General features: G+C 39.4%; 1 protein-coding gene across 2 annotated transcripts in view; it reads right to left on the reverse strand.

Moving 5' to 3' along the window:
* Positions 1–27,322, reverse strand: part of LOC149195620 (thioredoxin-like 3-3) — a 269,342-nt gene that overhangs the window by 239,022 nt on the left and 2,998 nt on the right. The window contains exon 1 of one of the 2 annotated variants that reach the window (XM_089405374.1): positions 4,804–5,155. The exons of the other annotated variant lie outside the window; for it this stretch is intronic. The gene's annotated coding sequence lies outside the window, so the exon portion shown is untranslated. Of the gene's footprint in view, positions 1–4,803; positions 5,156–27,322 lie in introns of those variants that run through there. 2 annotated transcript variants of the gene reach the window in all.

Genomic DNA, 27,322 nt, shown 5'->3' on the forward strand with positions numbered 1-27,322 from the left:
GAAACTACCTTCGCTGCTTAAATTTGTCCCTGCATTTGCTGGTTGGTGTCAGCGCATGTTACCATGGTCCGCCGCTCTGCGCACTAGATCGACGGCCCTCGTTGATCCGCGCTGATCGCCATTGCAACTGTCTGAGGATTCCCTCCGATAGCTTGATCTTTATAAGACTTTGAATCTTTGGCATGATTTTTAAAGAGTTCATGAAAACTTAGAGAGTGTTCTAGGATCCATTTAGATCATTAGTAGAGGAAAAATCTCAAATATCAATTTCATCATGACTCCATTCATCCCAATTGGCTAGGCGTTGATCCTCGTCTTTGATGATAACCTAAAAACTCATATTTTCTCCTTTTCCTTGTTTTTTAGCACTAACCTAGTCATCCAAGCCAGGGTATCAAGCGAATTGCATTTAAGCCATCCTCTTGAAGAACAAGTTGGTGAGGAATTGCACTGGTGTATCCCCTACTAGCCCTCTCCAAATTTGAGGCATATCCCGCAGTTAGTTTGTGAGAAACACCTAGCCTTAGCTCCAAACTTGGTTTGGTTTAGGTGTTCTTTGGTTAATGGCATTTGAAGGTCTATCTACTCAAAAACTCAACGGAAGTTAATTGTTCTTATGACCTTACCTCATCCTCGCTTAACTTAGACACTCTCTTAAGGATTATTCAAACCCTAGGTCAAGCTTGGATCTTCCCAAGGCTCCCTTTGTGGTCCCATATTATAACTCCTTCTTTATCTTATAAAGCCACTTGGAGAACCTTGTTTTCCTTAGTGAGTCTTAGATCTAGGATATCCTTCATAAAATAAATATCCCCATTCCTTAGGTCTAAGTCTCCCTTTGAGCCTTTCTTGGAGAGCTTTTACCTTGCTCTTGAAGCAACCAAGCCTATTATCTGTACCTCTCTTTTGAATGGGCTTTGGAGATCACATTATACTTCATCATTAGCTCTATCCTTTATAGTGATTTCGTTCATACTGGGACTCCTCCCATCAATGAAGGTCCGTAAAGAGAAAGGGACATCAACCGAGGTGACAATGGGTCCTTGTCCCATTGTTGCCACTTGGTCTAGTAGTAGTCCCTTCGGAACCCCTCTTAGACCCCTGCTAGATTGTGTGGTAACAGGCTCTATCTCATAGAAGACAAGGAACCCTTACATGTCCCAACCCCTGATGGGCAATGAACTACCCCATCCTTAAAGGAGTAATAATTGTTATACATCATTCCAAGCAAGCTCCGAAAACCTTTAAGCTATGAGCAGTAATGCAAGGAAAAATCAAGAAAAAGTAAAACGCAATAAGAGGGGTGGAAAAACAAAGGCCGAGTTGGTAACCAATGCATCCACGATTGCTCCCTCCTCACATCTATACACTCAGGATGTGGAATTCCATCATTGCTAGTCCGATTGACAATGGCACTTGGCCATGAAGTTTTCTCCCCTCTATTCCATCATTGTTTACTCACACCTATTGATTGGAGGGTGGACCGAGGACCTATCACTTCCCTTTAGGGGTTGGAAGCACCTAATAGAGTTGTCTCTTAGCCTCTCCTACCTAGGGAGGTAACACTTTTGCAAGCTCAAGGCCCCAAGTTTGGAAGGGAAACCTTGTATAAAATGTCAAATTGCCCATCACTTGCAAGCTTGGTTCATTTAGATGCAAAAATGAATAAATGTACCTGATGATATAAGTTGCGGCACTAGATATTGTGTGTAATTGGCGAGTGGTTCTATCATGGGCAGAGCAACTTAACTGGGGCCCAAGTCCACCAGAGGAGCATATTGACACCCACAAGTGATGCGTTGAGAAGCATGGGACCCCAAACAATTGTAGAGCATCATTTGTATCCATGGGCACCTTCAGCACCCACAAAGGTTCTGCACTTTGCCCTATATAATTATGGGATGATACACCTGGACTAGCATGCCCCTAATCGGCTTAGTAGAATTGCAGGGTCAGGCAGTTGATCCAGGGGCCAGATGATGTTTGTCTCATACCTTCGAACATGGGAGGGTAGCACCATTCTTAGAGCCCTCAACATTGGAGCAGAGATAGGCATTTACACCATTGGGAGACCCATGAGACCCATTTTGTGCCCCAAAGCCAAAATTGGGGTCCACGGGATGATTATGACCCAAATCTAGGGGCCATTTCTTAGAGGCCTATTTTAGAGGGTTTCTACACAAGTCAAGGCACTCAATGTCCTCAACACAAGCTCTAAGAAGGCACCCGCTAGCTTGAATTTAAACATGATTGAATTCAATTGAGTAGTTTTCTCAAACCAATTTTGACCAAATAAACATGATTAATCATTTCTAAATCAATTGAAATCAAATAGACAACACATACCGGGGGGTCTCCTAGAATATGTTGTGAAACTACTCAGAAGCTTTAGAAAAATGCTACATCATGTCACAAAAGAAGTATTTGTATTACAACAGCTTTAATCCTTAGTACAAATAACAATCCTTGCTCAGAATAAGCATATGAAAAATAATGATTGACTAACTCCTTCCTCTGTTCATGAGGATTTATTTATACACAAAATATCAATCAGAAATGATAGAACCGAATTTGATCAAGAATAGGGTTTAGTTGTCCGCTTGGGATAGCTCAATTGGCAATGGCCGTGGAAATGAAGTCTCACCGAACCGGAAGTCTTAGGTTCAAATCTTGTGCTATCCCCCCCAATTGGGGTGAGAATTTGGACATGATGAAGATGTAGTCCTACCAAACTTACAAAAAAAAATAGGGTTTAGTTCAGTTTAGTTAGGACATAAAATATCTCAAATCACTAGTAGGGATCTGATGTGATGTTGCATAATATTCCTTAATCTTCTTTGACTTCAAATCCTGATCCTCAAGCCCTGATATTCGAATTCCAGGTGTTGGAGACAAATCTGCTGATTTTTCTATCTGATTACAAGAATTTCTGAACTGATTACAGGAATTTCTGAACTAATTGCAGGAATCGCTGAGTAGACACCCTATGTTGACCAGTGATTGACTTGAGTGTTGAGACCATCTACAAGGAGGCTAGATAGGTATTTGTCCATTAGATGAACATTTTGAATGCACTCCAAGTGTTAGAATCAGATTGGCAGAAGTGGAACCACATAGAGCTTGGAAGAATTACAAGAATTTTGCTTTTGCTGATTTTCTGTAATTACACGAATTCCTGTAGATTGTTGTTTTGCAAATTAGTACATGAATAAATGCTTCTAATAAATATTTATAGATTAAAAAGAGAAGATTTTTCTTATGAAAGATAATTACTTTTATTTCAACCTTTTCATGCCATTATCCTCACAAAGTTGATAAAAACGAAGAATTTTGGTTCAAAACTGAAGATAAAAAAGATTGGAATAAGGTGGTTAAAAGTCCCAAAAATTGTACCCAGCAGTTTGCCCTAAGAAGGAAACCCTCGTTTTGTCTTGTCTAACTTTGGGATTTTCTTGAAGGTTTCATGAGCCTTGACCTCATTAATATATACTATTATTGGAAGCCTTTTCTTCTAGCCAAATATGGTCCTTTATGCGAAGCACTTCATGGAGCTAGCGAATAGATTCGTTGTCTAGCCTCCATGACATGTTGTCATTGAATGGATGCTCTATACATCTCCCCGGGCCAATTTAAAGTGAGCTCACATGGAATTCAGTGGAGCTCCCTGGGCCAATTTAAAGTGAGCTCACCTGGACTTCAGGTGTAGGCAAAGCACCAAGTCAACTAATCAAACAGGATATGCCAATTGTGTCATCTTCAAGAAGTTGATGCTAAGGAGCATTTCATTTTTTCTAATCACAAGGCCTAAGTCACACACTCTTTCCAGTGTCTTCATGTATTCCCATCAACACTGCCTAGCTATATACATGCAAGAAGCCCTCATACTCTAATCCCACATTCTCTAGCAAGCCCTAGACCATTCTCCACACATTTGAACATTTCCTTCTTTCGAATGCTCCCTTCTACCAGGGTACCAAAAGACAAATCACTAACAGAATGGATCCTGGTTCTTGTCACACGGCACTATTCCTACTTCTCAGAGACCCCGGTGTTGTCACCGGTCCAAATCCCATATCAGCATGCAGGCAAGGCCACCCAAGCCTCAACGGCAAGCAATCTTGTCCAGGCAGCAGCACAGTGCCGCAGTCTAGTTTATCTTCCAGCTCCTTCAGACAGTACTCTATCCTGAGTTTCCTCCATTAAGCCTATGACGTTAGGGGAGAGGACGGTAGCCAATCCTAATACGCGTCAATTATTTGTATTCCAGATTCTGGGCCCGTTTCTTCCAAAACTGCTTTCCGCTTTCCGCTTTCAATGCCTCGTTTGTCCTAGTTTGGAACAGCACTTCACTTTAATTACTTTCGGCATCTTGCTTTTTTAGCAGTCATTTTTCGCACTACCACTATGTCTCGGCACTATTGTATGCTGTGACCTATGCTCAAAATTTCCCAAAGACAGATTTCGCCTTAATATGGCCAACAAGGATAACTATCACATCTATAAGACCATATGGAAGTGACTAACCTGACAGCCTATGGATGTATATCTCAACATACAGAGGCAGATGCAATTCCTGGGTAAATTTGGCTGAATATAGAATCCACAGGTCATTTACCAGCCCAAAAATGAAATAAAATTAAAAATTCACAACTATGAGACCCGTGGTTGTATACCAAAATATGCAAATATATAAATGCTACCAAAAATATCAGTCGAACATCAGTTGCGCTCCAAGTTCAGAATAACCTGGACTTGTGTGAGATACAAGGGATGATGAAGTTGCAAATAACTATCGATCCATACCTCACTACAAGGATTTAACAAGTAATGCGCCCTTGAATTATAAATTCCAGAAAAGGAAATGGGAAACCCCGCCCCTTGAATGGAATGCATTCAAACTTCTTGCCAATTAATTGCCTCGCGACCTCCTTCACACTTGGCCAGTGCATCCACAGCTTTGAAGAAACCGTGAGTCCGAAAGCCTGTACCACGGACGTAAGGAAACTACAGACGAGTACATGGAAGAGAATTGTTTTGGAGTAAAAACATAAGAACCCAACCAAACATAAGATTTTGTTGAGATGAAAAGATTTAAATAAAATGGCCTCAGTGAAAGAACGTGCATTAAATGGAAAAAATGGCCAGAAAAGCAAGAATGTATACAGCAGAGTGTAGATATCCACACGATATGGTAAATAATCTCCCAATTGTCCCTATGTGAGACTTCGAACTTTTGATAAAAGAAATTTGAAAATTAAAAATTAACCCGCAACCTCCTAATAACACTGAAAGCTGTTTTGGCCAAAACGTAATCCAAGTAGGCTTGACACTTTTAGGCATTGTTACGAAAGAGGAGAAAGGATTATTTATTTATTTTGGATTAAAAGGATTATTTATTTATTTGGGTTAAAATAGATCTAAATAAAGATTTATTTGGTCATATATATAGATGTTATAAATTGATCAAAATCTTGGATTATGAAAATAGGGTATTCACATATCACACTTATTTCTAAACAGAACACATGTTCACAGGGAAAAAAATGACATGTTTGTAAAACGAAAGAATGGCCGTCTTTTGATCCCATTTTTAAGGAAGATGAAGTAGAAGAAATCAAGGAGAAGCATCCAAAACAAAGACAATATGAGTGCTTAGGTCCTTGATGGATATGTGCATCCCCTGTACAATGCTTCAGAAACAAAATCGATCCTTGAACCTAAACATTTTGGAGTAGGGGCACGCAAAGAGGATGGTTTGGTGGGCTCAAAGAGAGTCCATGTCCTAGAAAGTTCAGATTCTAATAAAGAACACCCTTCTATGGTGATTGTGAATGAGTTGGTGGTGGTACTTGTTGACCTTCATTTAGGGGATGGCAAAAGGTCCCAAAAAAGGAAGGATAAAAAGAGAAGTTAAGTAATTATTATAAAAGTTAATTTATCTTTTGTTTATGTTTTGGTTTTTTTAGCCAAGAGGTTAATAATTTGCTCACACAAGATGGTTGTCTTGCTCACACTAAATGCTTTTAGCATCTACAAAATGTATTTTTGTTCCTTGTTTAAGTTGCAATGAAATCACTATTTTTTTCCGAAGAATATATATAGGTGGTATATTATATATATATATATATATAGGTGGTATATTATATATATATATGGTATATTATATATATATATATATATATATATATATATATATATATATATATATATCTTGTAAAAGGGCATTATTACTAAGTATATCATAAGTGGCATATTCTTCATTGCATATTAAAATTTTAATTGGTTGAAAAGTGAAAGTATTATCTTATTTTATTTTAAAAATAATTTTAATTATTAAAAAACAATTAATTTGAACATAACGAAAAATAAATAAATAAATAATAATAATAATTCATATATAAATGATAAATTCTTAGTATATATTTAATTTAATTTTGGATTTATCAAACATTGAGAGGGATCAAATATCTCAATATATAAATCTCTCTTTAATGTAAAACTTAAGGAAAAGTTTGCATCTCTAGAGATTTGATTCCTCACTGCTCCGGGTAGATATGGGGTTAAGATGGATCTATTTTAGTTTTGAGCACCACACTAATAAAATGTTTTGACTATGAGAAATTTGTTATTTTCACTTGTTTTATATACATACTTAACATTGAAATGTTTTATTTATGATTCACATTCTCGACATTAAAATATTAGTACATGCCCCATCATATTCCTAAATAGCAAACATATATCCATATAATATAATTTCTCTCTATATGTGTATGTGTGCACATTGAATTATTTTTGTTATTCGTATTTTTTAAAATGCTACATGTCTATGTCATTTTTGTTATTAATATTTCTAAAATGCTACGCCTCAACTTTATATTAAGCATTGAAGGAATTACAAATCCCCTTCTTGCCTTGAATTAGACATGTATATTAAAATATTTGATTTATAACTCATATTAAACTATTTTTGTTATTAATCTTCTTTTAAATATAGTCGAAGGAACTTAGCTCAAGTGGTATGGCACATATTTCGTATCCCAAGTTGCATGAGTTCAAGTCTCCATAAACATATTGTAAGTTGGCCCTTGTGGCATCTATATGTGTGAAGTTACTAATTCCACTTAGTAGAATATACTCATCATGTTATATATATATATATATATATATATATATATATATATGGAATAAATTACACATCTTCCTCAGAATGAATATTGAAAATATTCATAATAATAATATCAAAAAAAATGTTTAATTTAAATTATTTTATATGGAATTATATTATTTAATATGGGCATTGAAATGTTTTATTTATGGCATACACTAAAATATTTTTGTGTTATTAATATGTTTTTGTTTTAAATATTATATGTCAATTGAACATAGAATGAATCAATGTCACATGGTTCGAGTTCGACAACAATAAGATTCGATTCAAATTTGAATTTGTCCATGAAATTCGGATAAGGTTCACCATTGCGTTCGTACATACACATATTTCAAAATCCCAAAATATATATCATATTAATTTATATTTTATATATATTTATAATTAATCTTAAATATTATATTATAAAATGTATAGTTTCTTTATAAATATAAATATAATTTATAATATATACAACATATAACATATGTTCTCAAATGAATATGATAAATATTCCATTAGAAGCATGGTGAAAATTTTACACAGATAATGGTAATTGGTTACCTAGACTCGTAACCTTGATCCTCATTTGTACCTTGCATGTGATTTTAGTTTGTAACGCAGATTTGTGCCCTGTAACTCTTGAAGGAAATGTAACTAGGTTCGGTCTTCATAAATGTACTTTTGATATTTGTATTTATTCAAGAAAATAAACATTATTTTTATAATATATATCAATGAGTTTCTTGCTTATTGAAATAGGTCTAGCACATGTTAAGTGTTATAGGTGAGTCAAATAGTCAAAAGGAAATGTTGAAGGCCTTAAGGGTGTGTTACACCATGTATGATTATGTATTAGGGTCAAGAGAATACCTCCAAGCAAAGTCAAGTCTCCTCCTATGCAAAGGCACCATCAAAGAAGCTCCTTCAAGCATGTTACACCACCAAAGAAACCATTTGAATTTTGCATAACAAGTCGGCCTAAAAGGAGGGATAATCCTCTCTAAATAGAGGTTGTCCACTCCATTACAACACCAATCAAGAGCTCTGAAATCTCAGAAGCGGAGAGGCTAAGAAAAGTACGAAGAAGAGGTCTTCTAGGGCAACGAAGGAAGAGAGAAAGAAGCCGAGGTGGAAGGGACTATTTTCTAGGGTTAACACAGCCACACATGTGAGAAAGGAATGGTCTTCCTGCGGTCATAACAACAGAAACCCATAGTGACATATCTCTCTATTTTGGGCTAGAAAACAAGGCCTATAAGGCCCCTCACTCAAGCGTAGAATGAGCTCTCTCAAGCGAAGAAGGAAGAGGCCAACATCACAAGGAAAACAGTCACACGTGCGAAGATAAAGAGCTTGCCTCTGCTGTCATTATAGCCCTCCCATTATAGTCATACAAGTTCGTTGGTTGGTGAAGAGAAGAAAGGAATCATCATAAGAAAAGGGTATCATCAAATGTATCTCTTATAAAGCAAGTGAAACAAGGTTTACCAACAAGTTATAAGAAGAATGAAGTGTCAGAAGGAGGAGGACGAAGTGCCAGAGAACGAAGTGTCGGAATAAGGAAGTGTCAGGGGACAAAGTGCAGAAAGGAGAAAGGACTTGTCTTTTGCTTGAAGGATATTCTTGTCAGGTGTTTAGAGTTTGGTAGTGATCAATAAGAAGCTTCAATAAGAGAAACTTACTAAAGGGTTTTCCTCTCAAGAGAAGAGAGGTTTTGGCCCTAGCAGAGAGCCAACATCTTGTGTTCTTGTTCTTATGTTTTGGTAGCAGTTTGATGAAGTACACACACATGCATTAATAATAAGAAGAAGAAGATTAAGCTAACAAGAAAAAATAAAAATACTCCACAAATTATTATCAAGTAAAGAAGAATCACACTCCACTTATTTGCCTAGATTCTTCAATAGTAACCTCCTCTCCAGAGTTTTTCAAGTGTTGATTGGCCTTGAACCTAATGTACTTGAACAATTTTTTACGTTCATAATTAGCTTGCTTGAGAATTTTGCGGTTACTCCCATAACCTACTTGACCAAAAAAAAAATCTGTGTCATGGCTGCTAATTGCCATCGAACCTAACAAACTTTGAATGATTTTTTATGCTTTGTAACCTAGTTGCTCTAGATTTTTCTCTACCACTTATCTTGAACCCCATGAAATTAAACAATTTTTTACCATTTTTTAAAGGTTCGCCACATTTCAAACCTCAAGGTTCAGGTCCAGCGAACCCTGCAACATTGGAATGAATTACACATCATGTAATATCAATAATATTATTTTTACATGTTATATGTGAACTCCATAGTAGGTAGTGAAAGAATTACACATCTCCCTCACAATAAAAAATATGTTTTCTGGTTTATTTTCAATTACTTTATCTCTCAATATAAAGTTTATGTAAAATTAAGGTGGAAATTGAAGTATTTTATTTATGGTCAATATTGATTTTTTGTTCTTACTATTATTTACTTTGTTAATGTAAGTATTATTTTACTATTTTTAAATGTAATGTTAAGGGACAACATCCCCTCATACTGGGTTGTGAGTGCTTCTCAACGTAATTAAAAGAATCTCTTTCAAAAAAAATCGCTCTGTATAGACCTACAAAACCCTAGCTCTCAACCTTCTTCCCATGTGCTTCGTCATCATCACAGCCATGGCGAGTGCTATAGATAGCAAGATTGTGACTACGGATTATAACACCCATCAGATTCCACCCATCAACACCTTCAATGTGGAACAAGAATCCATTTCATCCAAATCCAAAGGCTTGGTTCAATCCACATCGACGAGTCACAAAACCCTGAGTAGTCGCCTCCCTAAAGTAGCCACGAACCCAAAATTTGAAGTTCCTCCACTTGCATGGGTGAATACATCCAATATATGTGAGATCACGCCCTGATTGGAAAATTCCTTGAAAGTTGGCCTTTGGAAAAAGCACTAACTTATTGGATCTAACAAAAATGGAAACCAAAAGACTACATCAAGGTTGAAGTTTGTCTATGCCTGGTCAATAACAACAATAACTAGTCATCTATTTAATATTCCATAGAAACTTGTCAATAACAACAATAACTAGTCCTCTATTACAACGTAATTGACTCAAACTTCCTAAACAACTTTCTACTAATGGCATGGATCTACGCGTAACATACAAAGATCAACAATTAACTTTCTTAGGAGGATCTAACAATAGTTTGACAGGTTGTAACTAATTATTTGGCAGTGTGTTTTTATTGCTTTAATTGTGGTCCTTCTTGTCTTTGTCATGCATTTATGTAGTATCCCTGCTTACTATTGCACTGCGTGTGATATTTGTCATTCTTTGCAGTGCGTGGTAGCCCATGTGGTCTTCCCATGCTTAGCCAAAACTTTGCATAACTTTTCTTTTGGTTACCCTCTGGAATAGTTATTGCTTCTCTATAATATTGTCATATGTGTTTATGCTTGTGTAATGGAATGATAATGAATAATTTTGAAATGTATTGCTCTGCTTTAATGTGTAATGTGTATGCCTCTAAATTTCTTTGACATAGTATATTGGTATTGCAACGAATATGGGTAATTTTTACTATGTAACTGGTTATATTTGTGCTATATTTTGAATCTTGGTGGTCGAAGGAAATATTCTAAGTCAGTTTTTTTGTGTCTGTAACACCCTACGGGGTAAATGTGCATATAACCAACATAATAGGAACAGAATTACAATAAACATATCAGCCATCAAATCCATATATACATCATACCTTTGCACATGAAAATCAAGGGAATGGATTTCTCATTAATGAATGCAATGAACCAACCGGAGATGGGACTACCACGTTCCACCTAACCATAGAATGGTTGAGCCAAATCTCTCTTCAACCATTCACCCTCGTGCCATATTCCAAGCATGAATGTGGGATCTCATAGAACACATCAATCAAAACTCATCCAGGGCTTCCAGAGGCCATCCACCTCAACCCATCAAATAGTGATTCCACCTCATGGTCGGACATCACCAAAAACCATCATCAGATTGGTCTCCATCCAAGCCTTCCATGGCTTCCAGAGCATTTGTCCAACCAAGGCTTCCATAACTAGCAACTCAACCCACAGCTTATACAGGGCTTCCAGAGTGTTTGTCCAACCAAGGCTTCCAAGACTAGTACCCACCAAGGGCTTCCAGAGCGTTTGTCCAACCAAGGCTTCCAAGACTAGTACCCACCAAGGGCTTCTAGAGCATTTGTTCAACCAAGGCTTCCAAGACTAATACCCACCAAGGGCTTCTAGAGCGTTTGTCCAACCAAGGCTTCCAAGACTAGTACCCACCAAGGGCTTCTAGAGTGTTTGTCCAACCAAGGCTTCCAGGACTAGTAACTCAACCCAAGTTGTTACAAGGCTTCCAGAGCGTTTGTTCAACCAGGGCTTCGAGGACTAATAACTCAACCCAAGCTAAGGAAATATGAGAACCAACCAAAACAAAACAATGAAAGTAAACCCACAATCACCATGGCTATCCAGGAAATGGCAAGTCTAGGCAATCCACTATCGAACCAGGCAATCCTCCATGCCAATGACAGATCACAACCAAGAAACCACATGCATATGCCATGCATTCCCAAAACTAGTGAAGAAATCATACATGCAACTTGATACCTGCAAGAAAATCTTATGTAGTTGTTGATGTCGATGCCTTCTTGCACTTTCTTCCTCTTCCTTTTCCTTCTTTCTCCAAGAATCCAAGTATGCCACACCACCAAGAGTGCTCCAAGAAAACTCTAAGTATCGAAGAGTATGAGAGAGAGAGAGAGAATAATGAGAGAGCTCCAAAACTGAACTGACAAAAGGTTACAAACTTATCTTCAGAAGCTATTTTCCTCCTTACATGCATCCTGTGACCTTTCACCTCCTTTTTATCCCAATTTCCATTATTTTCATAAATAAATGTGTTAAAAATGCCATTTTTCCTTTTAATGCCTTATCCATTGCCTTTGCCAATTTCCTTAGCCATAAACATCCAAATGAACACCCCCTAGGATATCTTGCCCAACATTCAGCTTGGAATAAGTGTCCTAGTCATTCGTGGTTATTGTTTTTAACATTTATTACATGGAATTTTCACCAAGGTTGTTACAAAACCCTTTCCCTTGGGGGACACCGTCCTTGGTGTTCAATCACACATATACCTCAACAACCTGTTGAAAGAAGACATATTGCTCAGGGAGCTTTATAACATAGCTCAATGTAGTATTTACAATGAAAGATCTGCTCAAGAGAAAAACACCATGATAACATGACAACATGCCACATAGTGGAGCTTTATAACATAGCTCATTATGGTATTTAGATGATCATCCCACTCAAAACAAACGCATATGACATGATAACATAACGACATGATAACATAATAACATAACACCCATACCGCATAGTGGAGCTTTATAGCACAACTCGTTACGGTATTTATATCCATACATGGGTGTCCATATATATACACCAAAATATATGCCAAATCATATATCAAAACATATATCAAACATATACTAATCATCGTATCTAAGCATATATATCAAAACATTATATAGCATATATCAACCATCATAAAGCATATATCGATCACCATAAAGCATACACTAAACCAACATAAAACAAATACTAAACCACCAAAAAGAAACTACCAAACCACCATAAGCAACCACCAAACCACCATATCAAGCTGCTTTGCTTCAACTGGAAAACAAGGAAGGATACATGGCCCACATCTGATCTGCCATCTCCCAAGTAGCTTCATCGGGCCCAAAGTGCTTCCATTAAACCTTAACTTGCTCTATTGCTTGATTCCAAAGCATGAACACATTTTTCTACAATATACAATGAGGCTCCGATTGTAATTCTCCATCTAGTTCCACCTGCAATATAGACCAGTCAATCACATGATCAACATCCTTAACATACTTCTTAAGCAAAGATGCATGGAAAACATCGTGGACTTTCAATGTCGGAGGCAATGCAAGTCGATAAGATACTAGCCAAGTCCTCTCAATGATACTGAAGGGTCCACAAAACCGTGGTGCCAGCTTGGCACATGAGCCAATTTGCAAGGAGCTCTTCTTCGGTTTGATGTGCAAGTACACCTGTTCCCCAACCTGAAACTCCTTGAACAACCTGTTCCTATCTGCATAACTCTTCTGCCTATCTTGTGTTGCCTTGAGATTCTTCTTGATCACCTGCATCTCTTGTTCCATGTCTGCCAACATATCTGGTCCAATCAATACTTTGCTAACTAGATCACTCCAACTAATGGGAGTGTTATAATTCTGCCCATACAATGCCTCAAAATGACTCATCCTTAGTGACTCCTGATAACCATTGTTGTATGCAAACTTTACTAAAGGGGGATACTCTTCCCACTTCCCCTGCTGATGCATCACATCCTCAACATGTCCTCCAATATCCTGTTGACCCTCGTTGTCTATCCATCTTTCTGCGGATGATAAGTTGTGTTGAAGGCTAACTAGGTGTCGAAACATGCAAATAACTCCTTCCAAAACTTGGAAGTGAACTTCGCAACCCTATCTAACACAATCTTCTTCGGAACACCGTGTAGTCTAACCACATCTCGGATGAATACCTGCACCACATAACTAGCTGAGAACGTATACTTCACCGGAACAAAGTGTGCAACCTTTGTTAACTTGTCCACAATGACCATAATGGAATCATGTTGCTTCACTGTCTTCAGCAACCCTGTGATGAAATCCACAGAAATGACCTCCCATTTCCACTCAGCAATAGCAATCGGTTGTAGCAGTCCACTTGGATGTTTAGACTGTACTTTCACTCGCTGACAGTGGAAACATCTTGCCACAAACTCTGTTACATCCCTCTTCAGATTCGGCCAATAGTAATATCTCTTCACCGATGTGAGTGTCTTTTGATAACCTGGGTGACCTGAATAAGGTTTCACATGAAATTTCCTCAAGATCGCCTTCTTGAGCTCACTACTATCCGGTACATATATCCTGTCTCGGAACCTGATCGATCCCTCTACTGTAAGACAATAGTCCATGCCCTGTCCACCTGCACCTGCCCCTCTACATGTGCCTGTACTACCACCTATACCTGTACCACTGCATGTACCTATACGTGTACCTGCACTATCACCCTGCTACAACCTATGCACAATCTCCATATACTTGACATCTTGTTGTCCTGCTTGCACGATCCTATCCGGTAAGTATGTCCCATAGGAGCTCATAGTTGTCAAGTGATGTACATGTGCCCGTCTACTGAGAGCATCTGGCACCCTGTTCTCTTTACCCTTGATGTACCTGATCTCGAAGTCAAACTCGTTGATCGTGGTCAACCATCTAGCTTGCTTGGCATTCAGATTTGGTTGGTCAAACAAATACCTCAACGCAATGTGATCACTCATAAGCACAAACTGCCTACCAAGAAGATATTGTTTCCACATCTTCAATGCATGTTTAATCACTGCCAACTCGAGATCATGCGTGGGATAGTCCTTCTTGTGCTCATTTAGTTTCTGAGACTCATAACATACCACCTGCCCATCCTGCATAAGGACTCCACCAAGTCCTCTCGTGCAAGCATTTGTACACACTACAAACTCTTTGTCTGGATCTGCAATTTGTAGCACTGGTGCATGTGGCAGTAACTCCTTAAGTTGCTCAAAACTAGTCTCACACTCTGCAGTCCATTTTAACTTCTTAGCTTTCCTCTGCAATGATGTAATAGGATAAGCAATCTGCGAGAAGTTCCTGATGAACCTCCTATAATATCCTGCCATACCTGTTATCACTCAGGTTGGAGTAAAGGGATACGGCCGAGGTAACCACAAACCAATCTTTAGACTGCAGTTTCTAGCCCACTTGCAGTCAGAGAGGGCTTTCTCTTTATGATTTAACTTTGTTGAAGATGATTTTAGGCTAGTTATTGAGTTCAAGGGGTTTTGTTTTGTTTTTGGTGGGAAGATTGATGTTTTCAGGTAAAGAGGCAGGTATAGTGTGAAAGTTTCGAACCATTGGGCATGGAGTCAAGGAGTAGGATTGTTGGTGTGTTTTCTTGGTCTCAAGAGAAATGAGGAGCATGGTAGCTGCACATGGAACAATTTTTTAGGTTTAAAGGATGGAAAGAATGTCAAGGAAGGAGAGGCAATTAAGAATCTCTCAATCGGCTTAACAGAGAGGCGAATGAGCTCTATCTAGGAGCAGTAAAGAATCCCTAGATAACTGTCAAACACAGGTGAATTAGGGTAAATATGAGCCACAGGGAATTCATACTCATGTCCAATTCAGTTCAAATGAAAAACATAAAGAAACAACAGAAATTGAGCCTAGAGTGCAGTTTAAACAAGTTCTAAGCTAATCTTTCTTTCCGCTATTTAGATGGTGAAACGATGAAAATAGAGGTAAGAGGTACTTATTGAGTCATGTTGCAGCACAAGAATTCCACATTCACTTCCTTAGATCATTAGACACAGAGTAGACAGTCATTTCTCCAATCTTTTCAGCAATCTTTGATTAAGTAAAACATATCAGGTATACAGTGCGAGTCTCTAGTGAAAATTATCAACCGACCAACCCTTGAAACAATGCAGAGGGCGGTATATATAGGAAAACTTTCCAAAATTGTCTACTATAGTTTTACCTAACAGGTCTGAAAGAAAAATGATTACTTTAACCTAATCCTATCCAGAAATGAATGCAAGAAAATATCTTGAGCTGCTTTGAGGGCAGCCGTATCAAAACTGAGTCTATGTGTTGTCCTCGGTGGCTTGGTGCAGTGCTTCTGTAATAACTGTGCATGGGCTTCTGCTCCATTGTAGTTCGGTGGCTTTAAATGCTTTAACTGTGATTTGAGAGCTGGGATGGGCTCACAACACCTGATTTGACTTTGCTGGAGGCCATTCAATGTTGACCTGCCTTGGGAACTGAAGCTTTCCATTAAAAAATTAAACTGATACTCTTTGCCGCTTCATCTTTCTTCTGGTACTCTTTGACAAATGAATCGGGCCGGTTCTCTCCTTCGCTGTAGGTCAAATCAAAACTTAAGGGCCGCTGTTCGGCCCTCTATTTCCTTTGGAACTGTCTTTTGCTCCTTTCTGAATGCTTTGCGAAGAAAAACGGGTCATTCTGCACCTTTCGGGCTTGCTGGGGGCTGTGCGATGCGGGGCTTTCAAAACTGCCTCAGAATTTGAATTTGGGTTTCTTAAGCAGGATTTTCGCCTTTCGCGTCAAAAACTAATAATGACGTCAACATGACGTTAGCGGGTGGGACCATGGTACGGCGAATGACGTGGCAGGATGACGTCAACAGGGTGACGTCAGCATGTACGGTGGATGACGTGGCGGGGACACGGTGGCAGTGACTTGGCAGGGGTGACTCAGCAAGAGGCCGACGTGTGCAGATGACGTGGTAGTGTCCTGGTGCAGTCGTCAGGGGAAAGGACAGAAGGCGGTTTGTGGTTTTCATCGGATTGCCTTCTGTACGAGGGTGGTAACTGTCAGAGCGGCTCTGATGCAATCACAGGCGGACACGCGTCCTCCTGTACGACGGAAAAACCGCCAAGCCATCGGGCGCTAAAGGTCGGGCGACGGGATGGCTCCGAAATCGTCGAGAGCCGTAGGATCTAGGAGGGGCGGATCGGAGGGCTGACGGAGCACAGAGCTGGCGGCGGGTTTAAATGGGGGGTCTGCGCGAAGATTCAGATCTTCATAAAATGCCGCGGGGAGGGTTAAACTTTGGTTTCGTGGGTTTTATGGGTTTATACAAGCGGGGAAGAACAAAACTTAATGTTTATTAAAACTTTTAAACATTATCTTTGTGCAAACGATTGCGGAGGGGTAAAGTTACAAGGTTTTGAGGACAGAGAGATGGGTAAAGGTTCTTGATCTAACAGAGGTTTAGACCAATCCCGGTTTCATGACACGGATGGGTTCACAATAGTCCCAGGTGGACTACTATGTCCCAGGACTGAAAAATACATAGCTATAGTGCTATAAGGTGGGATATGTACATAGGGGATTTATTAACATAGATTTAGTAGGGGAAGGGGAAAACATATAGGGATTTACATAATAGAGTCAGTAGTTAATATGAAGATGATGAGAAAGCGCTAAGGTAAGGAACCTTTGGTTATTTTGGGGGGAAAAGTGACTTGTAGAGGAGGAATGAACAATCCTTGAATGAAGCAGATTTTCACCAAGGCAACTGATATGGAGAATGATGAAATTAAGAGGAATCAAGCAGATATTGACCTCTTCGGGGAAATTAGTAAGTGATTTGGGAAAAGGGAGAATGGGGAAGTTAGAGATATCCTGCTTGAGCTCCTCCAAATGGAAAACTGCATCATGATTGTGATCTGAAAATATATCACATTGAAACACAAAATTGATCATAAATCATCTTTCTGCAACCTCAAAACTACCTACCTAGCCTACTTTCCTAACATTTTTTCCTTCTTTTTGGTTTGGGTGCACTTAGACTTGCAGACCCAGCTTTACAATTTTTCTTTTTTATTTCTTTCCTCCTATCTAAGTCTACACTTATTTCTGCCAAGGGCCCAGATTAAGCAGTTGGGCTCCTTTGATTCTCTACCTATCTATAACTCTGCCAAGATTAAGCTGTTTGGACATATATCATTCTCTATATTCTAAAATAGGAAATTGAAACTTAGGGAGGCCAAGATTAAGCTGTTTGGCCCTCCCTTTTATAGAACATTCTTCAAAAATGGTTAAGTCATCAAAATTGGAATTCAGCAGTGGCACTTGGACTAGCACACTTTCATGACTTCTTCTTTGGCCTCTTTAAGGAAATATGGAACCTTGCAGCATGAAAGATGACATATTTGGCATGTAAAAATGCCAATCATGAAATATGAACACCTGTTGCAACAGGAGGCTAACAGTGGCTCCACTTGGGGATGACTTTTCCTTGTGAAAAGCCAAGAACAGCAGGTCAGAATGCCTGATCTTCTGTTGTTGCTGTAAATTGAAGAAACTTCTTTTATGCTGGCTGTTAGATAATTGAAACTTTGTAATATGAACAACCTTCTCCTCAACTGAAATATTGTGAAATGCATAGCACTGCCTGCTTTCTTCTGCGTGCTTGTTATTATGTAGAATGTTGTTTGAGCATTGTACCTTTGAAACATTCTCAAAACATGGATCAAAACTGATGTGTTTGCTTTACTTTTGCTTTGACCAAGGGTGCTGATATGAAACTAAAACACTCCTCTGTTTTGATATTTTTTACTGAAGACTGCAAACAGCTTCCCTTCACCATGAATTGCTATGATGCGACTGTGCTACTCTTGCTATTTTGTTGAGATTAGTGCAGAGACAAAGCTTTTTAAAATCTGAATACTTGCATTGGCCGTGTCTTCACAAGATTCACTGCTGCTCCTCTAACATTCGGAAAAATAGAACAGAATGTTGATATATACAGATATTATTGTACAAAAGATATATACAAAGCTGCACTGTATCCCTTAAAAGGGATCATGGTAATGTTTCAGCATACGGCCATTAACAGGGCCTTCTTCAGCAGAACTATCCTCTACAGATTTGAGAAAATAAGTGTTATTTCCCTGAACAACAGAAATAACGAATGGTCCTTTCCATAAAAAATCGAACTTGGCATGCTTGCCCTTGTCTTCTCTTCGTGAGTCCCACCTTAGAACTTTGTCACCAATGTAGAAATCCTCAGCCTTGACTCTCTTATCAAACATCTTTTTGAGTTTTTCTTGCAAAATTTGAGCTTTGTCATAAACTTGCTCTCTGGTTTGCTGAAGATGAATGGTCTGATTAATTCTTCTTTGAATGTCATTTGGTTCAGCCTGAATTTCCTGTAACAATCTGATAGTAGGGATGCCCAAGGATGAAGGAAATCTGGCCTCCATGCCATATACTAGCTCATAAGTGCTCATCCCAATGGATCTCTTTGTTGAAAGTCTGTCTGCCCATAGGGCATTCACTAGATTTTTATGCCAGTTCTTCTTGTTCTCTTCTAGCACTTTCTTTATGATGTTGATGAGGCTCCTGTTGGATGATTCGGCCAAGCCATTACCTTGAGGGTAATAGGCTGTAGAGTGGCCCAAGGTAATATGAAATTGGTGGCAAAAATTGATCATTATTTTAGATTTAAAGGCAACGACATTGTCAGTGATGATTTTCTCAGGGCAGCCAAATCTAGAAAGGATATTGCACTCAAGGAATTAGATAATGGTGGTGTCATTGGCTTGCCTACAGGGGATGGCTTCAACCCACTTGGTGAAATAGTCAGTGGCTGTTAAAATCCATTTGTGCTAGCCTGAGGAAGAAGGATGGATCTCTCCAATGAAGTCAAGACCCCATTGTTGAAAAGGTCTCTCGGTTGATATGGGTTTCAGGGGTAGGGGCAACAACTTTCTTTTGCCCTCAAAGATTTGGCATTTGTGACAAGACATGGCAAACTTCTTTACATCTGCAAAAAGAGAGGGCCAGTAGAAACCAGCCCTTAAGATTTTATCAGCAGTGGACTTCCAATATAGATGTCCTCCACAGTCACCTGCATGGAATTCTTTCATGACCTTGTTAGTTTCACTCATGGTTAAACAATTAAGCAATATACCTTCATGATTTCTCCAAAATAATGCACCATCTATGACACAAAACTTTAAAGCCTTCATTTTCAAAAATCTTTTCTTGGTTCTGGACAATCCTGGGGGAGCAAACAGGTTTAACAATACAAAACATATATCAGTATACCATGGAGATTGCAAAAAGGTTTCACTGATCTGTGGAGTTGCCAGCTCCTGTTCATTGTCCAGTTGGTTAATGTCCAAGGCTTGAAAGTTTGTTTCAGACATCAGTTTGGCTAAACCTTGTCCCTTTATGAGTTTGGTTGGTTTTATTTCTATGTCATACTCAAGGATGTTTGCAATCCACTTGCCTCTTTTGCCCTCTAATCCCTCTTGAGTTAGTATGTCTTTTACAACAGCGTGTGGGACATAGGCAATCACATGTGAATATAAAATGTAGACTCGGAAATCCTTGATAACCTTAACAAGCGTGTAGGCCTGCTTCTCCATTATTGGGTACTTCAAAGGGGCGTCTCTTAAGGCTCGGCTGAAAAAAGCAATTGGCTTTTTAGTTCCATGTTCATCCTTTTGCAAAAGGACAGCAGCTATAGTATGATCAGATGCAAAAGAAAAAATGATAAAATCTTTGTCAAATTGTGGGCTGGTGAGGACAGGGGTTTGGGTTAAGGTAGATTTTATACTCTCAAAGGCCTGCTTGGTTTCAAGAGACCATTTTACCTTGGCATCCTTTTTTAACATGTTGCTTAATAATCTTATCAGCTCGGCTAGATTTGGAATAAATCTCCTTAGGAAATTGATCTTTCCAAGGAATGCTTGCAGCTCTTTTATGTTTCTTGGATACGGGATTTGGAGGATGGCTTGGATTCTTTCAGGATCAATTCTAATCCCATCTTTTGATATGATGTGGCCAAGTAACTTGCCTTCTTCAAGGCCAAAGAGAGACTTCTTGGGATTTAGGGAGATCCCATATTTTCTACATGTCATGAATATTTGCCTTAAGTGCCTGAGGTGCTCTTGATCAGATTTGGAAAATGGAGTCAAGTCATCATGGCAGACAACTAAGAAATCATGTATTTCTTTGGAAAATGCAATATCCATTGCTCTTTAAAAGGTAGCACCAGCGTTTTTAAGTCCGAATGGCATTTTAACATACTTAAATGTTCCCCACGATGTGGTAAAGGTTGTCTTGTCTTGGTCATCCGGGTGAACAAGTATTTGATTGAAACTTGAAAATCCATCTAGCAAAGAGATTCTAGATGACCCCACTATTCTTTGTAGGATGTGATCCATCTTGGGCAAATGATAGTGGTCTTTTAGGGAGACTTGGTTTAAATTTCTCAGATCTACACAAAGTCTAATCTCACCTGTCTTCTTTCTTGTGGGAACAATATTGGATACCCATTCAGAAAATCTGATGGGTGCTATGATACCTGCTTCAAACATTCTTTTCACTTCCTTTTCAATCAAAGGGAGAAGCACATAATTGATTCTCCTCAGTTTCTATTTGAAGGGTTTTTGGTTTGGTTTCAAGGGAATCGTGTGTTGAATTACTGAGGTGTCATAGGACTTCAAGTCCTCATAACTCCAAGCAAATACATCTTGGAACTCTTTAAATAAATCAATATATTTGGGCTTTTGATCAGGTGGTAAATTTTTGGATAGTTTGATCATTTTTGGCTTCTCTACTGTCCCAATGTTGTGTTCTTCTATAGCAGCGTTCAATGGTTGTAATTTTGGCTTTCTGGGAACATCATTGGCGTCAAACATGTCTTCTAATGGGGTTAGGCCAGCAGGCAGAAAATTATCCTTTAAGTCAATGATCTCTGTCTCTGTTTTGGCTATTTCCTCCAAATGCATTTGTTTCAGCTGTTCTATGTTTGTTTTGTTAAAAACAGTTGGGTTTAGGATTTGTTTGGCTGTTACAGCTGTTACATCTTGCTGATTTTCAGTTATTTGCTGTTGGGAGTCGTTCATAGCATCCATGTCAATGTTAATATTTGCAAACTCATGCTCAAGAGTAAGGAAATTATTAATCTGGGCATCATTTTCGAACACTTGCCAATCTTTAACATTATTTGGGACAGCGGGCCTATGTTTTATTTCAGCTGTGAAGTGATGGTTTTGGTCAAAAGGAAGCTTACATGTACTAGCAAAGGTGGCTAGGCTGTGTGCATGAATGTTATGCTCTCTTGAAATCTTGGCCAGCTTGAATTCCGTGAATGCATTGAGTATATTAGTGGCAGCAGTCCTATAGGCCCTCATTCTATTGTCGTTGGTAACAAAGTTACCTTTCATCTGTTGTATGATTAAATCAGAGTCACCTAAAATGGACACTCTTGCAGCTCCTAAAGCTTTGAGAAGTTTAAGGCCTAGAAGCAGAGCCTCATACTCTGCCATGTTGTTGGTGCATTTAAAATTCAGTCTGTAAGCATGGCCTTCTGCATGGTTGTTATATGTATTGTGAATCCATACACCTGCCCCTGCTCCTAACTTGTTGACAGAGCCATCAAACTCTAAATACCATGTGATTTCTTGCTTGTGGTTAGTACTAAGAGTTTCAGTCATTCTTGCAGTAGGCAGATTTGAAATTTCTGTTTGGGGAGTTTCTTCTTGTATGGTAGTAGCATTATCTGTTTTGATAATTTCATCAGTATGTGCAACCGATTCTTCATTGATGTGTGCTTGTTGTTCTAGATCTAAAGGCTCATCATTAGTTGGGAATTTGTTTTGTCATTAAACAAAATAAAAGTATCCATATCAGAATGGATTGAGTAAATGGGAAAATTTTCAGGCTTGCTCTCACTACTTACCACGTATTTCATGAGTGTTTCTCTGTACAGCCTCTTTGGTTGCCCAAAGATTGAAATGGTGGCATAGGAGAGGTCTAACTGAAGGGATCCTTGGAGCTTTTCCCCCCATGATCTTGATAGGAGCATACCGTACTTTAGTGGGATGTCAGCCACCACCACATCCATGAGGATGGTCTTGTTGGGATATTGGACTAAGGAGACACACAAGTCTTTGATGAGGCCTAAACATTTGACTTGACTTGAGTCAAAGGAAAATAGATCTTTGTAGGGTCTTGTGATATCAAGGTTCAGCTTTTCCATAACTGATTTGGGCATAAGATTGTGCGATGCTCCGGAATCAAACATGGCATTGCGTAGGATTTTGTCATGTGTATGTAAACTGACATAAAAGGGCAAGACAGATCCATACGTTGACTTTCCATTAACTTCTGGACCAAACAACAGTTCAGGGGTATCATTCAAAACATTTACATCATCCTTATTCTCTGGGATTTTAAGTGATCTTTGAATTTGTTGCCTATATATGTCATGTTTGGCTAGTTCTGAGAGGGGGATAGATATCTTAAGTTTTCCAATCTCTGCCTCTAAATTGAATGGCTTTTCCAATGGAGTCTTGGTGTTGATAATGACAACTTTTTCTGTTTCATTTGAATTATCAGCGATTTGCTCTTGATTATCGGCATTATGGGGATTGACTGCTTGCGGTTCTTCAGCTTTAGGAGGGCTTTTCGGAATACTGGTCGAATTTTGCTCAGAGGAAGAAGGTGGCAGAGGCTGATCAATAGAAGGTTGCATTTCTGTTATGTCTTCTACAGTTACATGATGCGGGTTTGGGACAGGTATATCAGCTGGTTCTGTTACAATAGCTTTGCCTTTAATCTTGTTGGGCTATTTGCCATCCTTTGGTTTGCTGGGTTCAGAAATATCAATGGTCCTAGTTCTCAGCTTATATTGTTTGTGGACCTCATATACAACAGTATCATAACCTTGTTTAAAATCAAAAGACTCACCAGACATAGTTTGAAATTGACTAAAGTTATGCTCATCTTGGTCTTCTTGGCTCAGAAAAGTTTGATGCTCACCCTGTAGATCCAACAGATTCATGTGAGTGTCTTCTATGGGTTCACTAGAAGTGGATGCTTCTACATAATTTTCTTGGAAAGGGGGTCATATGTCATGATCTGGGCTTGACCTGCCAACATTTGTGTTCTGCGTTTTCCTAAAATTTGGGTTCCTTATGGTATTGGATTGTTGTCCTTCCCATGATGACTTCCTCTCAACACTTTCTACTCTGTCTCCCAGCCTTTGCATGCCACTGAAAATAGCATCAAGCTTTTGTTCTAAGGCTGAGGGTTCTTCCTTAAAGGTGGTTCTTCTTTCCATTCTAGCTTTGTTTCTTTTGGCAATTAGGTTGGCCTCTACGCTAACAGCAACATTTTGCATGTCTGCAAGGGTCTGAGGAGCTCTTTCTTTTAACTGGTATGCCATATCCGGGTCGAATCCATCAGGGAATTTATACAAGGCAAGGTCAGGCGGGGGTCTTAAGTTCTGTGGTATTGCATTATAGACATTATTGAACCTTGCACAGTACTCCAAAACAGTCTCCTGAGGACCTCTTTTAATTGTATCGTATTCAGCTAGTATGTGCAAGGGGTCTTTCTTTTTTTCCCATCTGTTGGTAAAGGATTGATAAAGCTCGTCAGGAGTGGTTATAGAATTCGCTGCAAGTGATCTGAACCAAGTTCTCACATCACCTGTTAGACTTTGAACAAAAATTTTCATTCTCACGCTATCATCATCTATTTCGTAGTTTTCAAAATAGTCCTGCATCTTCTTGGTATGCTGTAGTGCAGTGAAATGACCAGTACTATCAAAATATGTAATTTTGGATTGGTAATCTTGAGGCAAGGCCCCAGGATTAGCAGGCAATTGCAGGGGTGCATATCTATTAGCCATATTCACAGGGATAAGTGGAACAATAGGAACAACTGGGACAATAGGAGTAACTGGAACAACAGTAGTGGTAGTTGTAGTATGTGCAGTGAATGGAGGTGTGGGTGGAGTGCTTTGAGATGTGGATGATGAACAAGGGGAAGTAGGGGTTGAACGAAATAAAACTTTAACAGGGGTTTGAACACAGCTTGGGTGAGCTGTTTCAGGACTCAACTTAGCAAAATCTTCTTGTTTTTCTTGCTTCCTAAGGATCTTTGGGATTAAGTTCGGATTTTCAAGAGCAGCTGGGGGATTTGGGTCTGGGTTTGAACTCATGTATCGTGGATTTTTCTTGGGAGCCAGCGTCCGAATTGTTTTTGGTATTTTTCTGGGAATGCTTTTAGAATCGGCAAGGGACTGATCAGATTTTGGAATCGCTGTGTATAGCCTAAAACTAGCATGAAGATTGACCGAAGCAGCTTTTATTTACTTCTGTTAATGCAAAGCAAAAAACAGTTTCAAAGGCTTCCTGGCTGATATTCAGGCTTCATTTGTAGTTTTAAGGAATATACAACAATTAGAAAATCGATATTTCCAACCTGATTTATAAAGTTAACTGAGGATGGTCCCCAGTGGAGTCGCCATTATGTTATCACTCAGGTTGTCCCTCAGGTTGGAGTAAAGGGATACAGCCGAGGTAACCACAAACTAATCTTTAGACTGCAGCTTCTAGCCCACTTGCAGTCAGAGAGGGCTCTCTCTTTATGATTTAACTTTATTGAAGATGATTTTAGGCTAGTTATTGAGTTCAAGGGGTTTTGTTTTGTTTTTGGTGGGAAGATTGATGTTTTCAGGTAAAGTATAGTGTGAACGTTTTGAACCATTGGGCATGGAGTCAAGGAGTAGGACTGCTGGTGCGTTTTCTTGGTCTCAAGAGAAATGAGGAGCAAGGTAGCTGCACATGGAACAATTTTTTAGGTTTAAAGGATGGAAAGAATGTCAAGGAAGGAGAGGCAATTAAGAATCTCTCAATCGGCTTAACAGAGAGGCGAATGAGCTCTATCTAGGAGCAGTAAAGAATCCCTAGATAACTGTCAAACACAGGTGAATTAGGGTAAATATGAGCCACAGGGAATTCATACTCATGTCCAATTCAGTTCAAATGAAAAACATAAAGAAACAACAGAAATTGAGCCTAGAGTGCAGTTTAAACAAGTTCTAAGCTAATCTTTCTTTCTGCTATTTAGATGGTGAAACGATGAAAACAGAGGTAAGAGGTACTTATTGAGTCATGTTGCAGCACAAGAATTCCACATTCACTTCCTTAGATCATTAGACACAGAGCAGACAGTCATTTCTCCAATCTTTTCAGCAATCTTTGATTAAGTAAAACATATTAGGTATACAATGCGAGTCTCTAGTGAAAATTATCAACCGACCAACCCTTGAAACAATGCAGAGGGCGGTATATATAGGAAAACTTTCCAAAATGTCTACTATAGTTTGACCTAACAGGTCTGAAAGAAAAATGATTACTTTAACCTAATCCTATCCAGAAATGAATGCAAGAAAATATCTTGAGCTGCTCTGAGGGCAGCCGTATCAAAACTGAGTCTATGTGTTGTCCTCGGTGGCTTGGTGCAGTGCTTCTGTAATAACTGTGCATGGGCTTCTGCTCCATTGTAGTTCGGTGGCTTTAAATGCTTTAACTGTGATTTGAGAGCCGGGATGGGCTCACAACACCTGATTTGACTTCGCTGGAGGCCACTCAATGTTGACCTGCCTTGGGAACTAAAGCTTTCCATTAAAAAATTAAACTGATACTCTTTGCCGCTTCATCTTTCTTCTGGTACTCTTTGACAAATGAATCGGGCCGGTTCTCTCCTTCGCTGTGGGTCAAATCAAAACTTAAGGGCCGCTGTTCGGCCCTCTGTTTCCTTTAGAACTGTCTTTCGCTCCTTTCTGAATGCTTCGCGAAGAAAAACGGGTCATTCTGCACCTTTCGGGCTTGCTGGGGGCTGCGCGATGCGGGGCTTTCCACTTTGGCTCATTTCCCGTAGCCATGAAAAACTGCCTCAGAATTTGAATATGGCCTTCCTAAGCACGATTTTCGCCTTTCGTGTCAAAAACTGATGATGATGTCAGCATGACGTCAGCGGGTGGGACCATGGTACGGTGGATGACGTGGCAGGATGACGTCAGCAGGGTGACGTCAGCATGTACGGTGGATGACGTGGCGGGGACACGGTGGCAGTGACATGGCAGGGGTGACTCGGCAAGAGGCCGACGTGTGCAGATGACGTGGTAGTGTCTTGGTGCAGTCGTCAGAGGAAAGGACAGAAGACGGTTTGTGGTTTTCATCGGCCCACCTTCTGTACGAGGGCGGTAACTATCAGAGCGGCTCCGATGCAATCACAGGCGGACGCGCATCCTCCTGTACGACGGAAAAACCGCCAAGCCATCAGGCGCTAAAGGTCAGGCGACGGGATGGCTCCGAAATCGCCGAGAGCCGTCGAATCTAGGAGGGGCGGATTGGAGGGCTGACAGAGCGCGGAGCTGGCGGCGGGTTTAAACGGGGGATCTGTGCGAAGATTCGGATCTTCATAAAATGCCGCGGGGAGGGTTAAACTTTGGTTTCGTGAGTTTTATGGATTTATATAAGCGGGGAAGAACAAAACTTAATGTTTATTAAAACTTTTAAACATTATCTTTGTGCAAACGATTGCGGAGGGGTAAAGTTACAAGGTTTTGAGGACAGAGAGATGGGTAAAGGTTCTTGGTCTAACAGAGGTTTAGACCAATCCCGGTTTCATGACATGGATGGGTTCACAATAGTCCCAGGTG

This window comes from Pinus tabuliformis, chromosome 2_2 (genome assembly GCF_031772625.1).
Source record: "Pinus tabuliformis cultivar Carrire ecotype Pingquan chromosome 2_2, CPIR1, whole genome shotgun sequence".
Taxonomy (NCBI): domain Eukaryota; kingdom Viridiplantae; phylum Streptophyta; class Pinopsida; order Pinales; family Pinaceae; genus Pinus; species Pinus tabuliformis.